Raw genomic sequence first — 4,842 nt, forward strand, 5'->3', positions numbered from 1 at the left:
CCAACCCCCCCAACCCCCCCCTTACCCGTTCGTATACTCTTAAAAAAACTTTAAAACGTTAGTCGTACCCACCCCCCCCCCCCCCGTCACACAAAACGCTAAGAACGTAGGTCCCACATCATAGTAGAGCATCGTATTATTGTGGTTTCACTCTTTCGGACTCAAATTTTCAGCTAATTTACTTTTCGAAAACACTAAATCGAGGTATTTCGATTTATTTTATGTCGAAATTTGTATAATAATGCATATTAGTTGATTTGACTGTGTTTTCATGTCATTTTGTGTTTTATTTGCGAAACTAGTATGTTATATTTATTCGGACTTAGATATTAGTGTTCTAAAAAAATGTAAAATTGAGAAATAATTTTTTTTGTTAATATCCGGATTTTGATTTTAGTGTTTCCATGTCGTTTTGTATTTTATTTGCGAAACTAGTATGCTATATGTATTTTTGTGAATGTTATGTGATTAAAATGTATTTGTTGTTTATATTTAGTTTAGATTATTTATGAGCGTAGTAAAATGTATAACCTTTTAGCGTAGTAAAATGTAGAGCCTTTTAGCGTAGTAAAGTGTAGAGTATTTTAGCGTAGAATCCTTGTAGTTTAAGTATCTCTTATACTGGTAGATGAAAATACAAACTTTGTACAATTGAATAATTAAAAATTAAGAAATTAAATTATAAAACAAACACACAAAATTATAAAAATATTGAATTTGATACACATAATTATTCATGATAGTTTTGTGCTACTGGGACTCAAATATCGAGCCTGGAACCCATTGGTATATATACTTTGTTCAATTAAATAATTAAAAATTAAGAATTTAAATTATAAAACAAACATACAAAATTATAAAAATATTGAATCTGACACACATAATTATTAATTATAGTTTGGTGCTACTGGGCCTCAAATATCGAGCCTGGAACCCATAGGTATATATACTTTGTATAATTAAATAATTAAAAATTAATAATTTAATTATAAAACAAACACACTAAATGGTAAGACAATTGAATTTGACACACATAATTATTCATGATAGTTTGGTGCTATTGGGCCTCAAATATCGAGCCTGGAACCCATAGGTATATATACTTTGTACAATTAAATAATTAAAAATTAAGAATTTAAATAATAAAACAAACACACAAAATTATAAAAATATTGAATTTGACACACATAATTATTCATGATAGTTTGGTGCTACTGGGCCTCAAATTGTCACGATCCGGATTTCCCACCCTCGGGAGTCGTGATGGCGCCTACTAATAGGAGCTAGGCAAGCCAATTATCAATTACCACTTTTAGCGAACATCGTCAATATTAGAAAAACAATAAAGCATTAATAATAAAACGGAAGTCTCAAATATATTTAACTGAAAGAAATGCGGAAGTTTAACAAAATCCTCTACCGAAGACTGGTGTCGCAATACTCACGAACGTCTAGAGAATACTAAATACAAGGTTCGAACGAAACATAAAACTGTTTTCTTCGGTACAAATGATAACAAACTGAATAAAATAGAAAGGGACTCCGGGCTTGCGGACGTCAGCAAGGCTACCTCGAATGTCCCTGGACTGAAGTCAGCTCCCGAATGCTCCTACTGCTGTCCAAAAGTTGCTGCTCCGGTACTGTGATATATGCAAAAAGATGCACAGAGTGTAGCATCAGCACAACCGACCCCATGTGCTGGTAAGTGCCTAGCCTAACCCAGGCGAAGTAGTGACGAGGCTAGACCAGACTACCAGATAAACCTGTGCAGATATATATATACGAGTACAACAAAATAATAGCGGAACGTAAGCAATTAAAGCTGGGAAGAGGGAACATCCTTATGGGGAAGCAGATAAACGGAATATCAGGAATAACAAGAGAAACTACATCTGATTTCTTCTAACACAGAATAAAATTCGTCTAAGTATGAAAAATGCAGGCCTCAGATGTGGGAAATGCGAACATGGGTTCGCAATTGCGAATCCAGCAGGCTTGGGAATTGCGAAATTATTGTTCACATTTGCGAACTCAAGCTGCCCAAAGGACCCTTCGCATTTGCGAACTGGGTCTCGCATTTGCGAACCAGTGTCCATCGCATTTGCGATGCCTGGCTTCGCATTTCCGGACCTTGGCCTGCCTGGGCTGGCTTCGCATTACAGCCTCCGCATTTGCGATAGCTGGGCATTCTCATTTGCGAACTCTGGCTTCGCAAATGCGAAAATTGCAGATAACTGATACCAGATTTTTTTAAAGTTCAAAAATGCAACTCGACACCTATCCACAACTCACCCGAGCCCTCGGGGCTCTAAACCAAATATGCACGCAACCTCAAAAACATCGTACGGACTTACTCGTGCGATCAAATCGCCAAAACAACATCAAAATTAATGAATTAAACCTCAAAATCATCACTTTTTCATCAAACTTCATAAACTTTCATTTTTAGATACTTAGGTCCGAAACACGTCAAATGACGTCCGATTTCAACCAAATTTCACAGAAAGCGCTTAAGCCACATATAAGACCTGTACCGGGCACCGGAACCAAAATACGGGCCCGATACCAACACGTTCTAATCAATTTCCTTCTCAAATTTCCATATTAATTTCTGAAAAACAATTTCACGAAAAAATTCATTTCTTGGGCTCTCGACCTCGGAATTCGGCTTCGGGCATATGCCCGAGTCTCATATTTTTCTACGGACCCTCCGGGACCATCAAATCACGGGTCCGGGTCCGTTTACTCAAAATGTTGACCAAAGTCAACTTTAATCATATTAATATCAACATTCAGCAATTTTTACACAGAATTCATATTTAAGCTTCCGGCTACGCGCCCTGACTGCGCACGCAAATCGAGGCAAGTAAAAATGAGGTTTTCAAGGCCTTAGAAGCACGGAATGAAAGGGAAAACAGGTGATGACCTTTTGGGTTGTCACATTCTCCACCTCTAAAACAACTGTTCGTCCTCGAACAGACAAAAGAAAGAAGTACCTGAGTCGGGAAATAAATGGGGATAACGGCTCCGCATATCAGACTCGGACTCCCAGGTCGATGCCTCAGGAGGCTGACCTCTCCACTGAACTCGCACTGAAGGAAAACTCTTCGACCTCAACTGTCGAACCTGCCGGTCTAGAATAGCTACCGGTTCCTCCTCATAAGACAGATCCTGGTCCAACTGGACAGTGCTGAAATGTAACACGTGGGCTAGATCGCCGTGATACCTCCGAAGCATGGACACATGAAACACTGGATGCACGACTGACAAGCTAGGCGGCAAGGCAAGTCTATAAGCCACCTCTCCCACTCGATCAAGGATCGCAAAGGGGCCAATGAACCTAGGGCTAAGCTTGCCCTTCTTCCCAAATCTCATCACGCCCTTCATAGGCGACACTCGGAGCAAGACCCACTCACCAACCATGAAAGCTACATCTCGAACCTTACGATCTGCATAACTCTTTTGCCGCGACTGAGCCGAATGAAGCCTATCCTGAATGATCTTGACCTTATCTAAGGCCTCCTGAACTAAATCTGTACCCAATAACCGAGCCTCTCCCGGCTCAAACCATCCAACTGGAGACCGACATCGCCTACCATACAACGCCTCATAAGGAGCCATCTGAATGCTGGACTGGTAGCTGTTGTTGTAGGCAAACTCCGCTAAAGGCAAGAACTGATCCCACGAACCTCCAAAGTCTATGACACAAGCTCGGAGCATATCCTCCAATATCTGAATAGTCCGCTCAGACTGTCCATCCGTCTGAGGATGGAATGCTGTGCTCAACTCAACCTGGGTGCCCAACTCTCGCTGAACTGCTCTCTAGAAGCGCGAGGTAAACTGCGTGCCCCGGTCCGAAATGATAGATACCGGCACCCCATGAAGGCGAACAATCTCTATGATGTAGATCTCGGCTAACCTCTCGGATGAATAAGTGGTTGCAACAGGAACAAAATGCGCTGACTTGGTCAGCCTATCAACAACGACCCAAATCGCATCAAACTTCTTCCGGGTCAACGGGAGTCCAGTAACAAAATCCATGGTAACCCTCTCCCACTTCCACTCGGGAAGCTCAATCCTCTGAAACAGTCCACCAGGCCTCTGATGCTCGTACTTAGCCTGCTGATAGTTCAAACAACGAGCCACATATGCAACAATATCCTTCTTCATCCTACGCCACCAATAATGCTGCCGCAAGTCCTGATACATCTTCGCGGCGCCCGGGTGAATAGAATACCGGGAACTGTGAGCCTCCGCTAAGATCAACTCTCGAATCCCATCAACATTGGGCACACAAACTCGCCCCTGCATTCTCAAGACACCATCATCATCTAAGGTCACCTTCTTTGCACCTCCACGCTGCACCGTGTCTCTCGGGACACACAAATGGGGATCATCAAACTGCCGATCATGGATACGCTCCAATAATGAAGAACGAGCAACCGTGCAAGCTAACACTCAGCTAGGCTCAGAGATATCCAACCTCACAAATCGATTGGCCAAAGCCTGAACATCCAAAGCAAGCGGCCTCTGGCTGGCCGAAATATAAGCAAGACTACCCATGCTGGCGGACTTCCTACTCAATGCATCGGCCACCACATTAGCCTTTCCCGGGTGGTACAAGATAGTAACATCATAATCTGTCAGTAGCTCCAACCACCTCCTCTGCCTCAAATTCAACTCCTTTTGCTTGAACAAGTACCGATGACTCTTGTGATCAGTGTACACCTCACACGTCACACCATAAAGATAATGCCTCCAAATCTTTAAAGCATGAAGAATGGCTGCCAACTCTAGGTCATGAACCGGATAATTCTTCTCGTGGATCTTCAACTGCCTTGA

Source organism: Nicotiana attenuata, unplaced genomic scaffold, assembly GCF_001879085.1.
Source record: "Nicotiana attenuata strain UT unplaced genomic scaffold, NIATTr2, whole genome shotgun sequence".
In the NCBI taxonomy this organism is placed as follows: Eukaryota; Viridiplantae; Streptophyta; class Magnoliopsida; order Solanales; family Solanaceae; genus Nicotiana; species Nicotiana attenuata.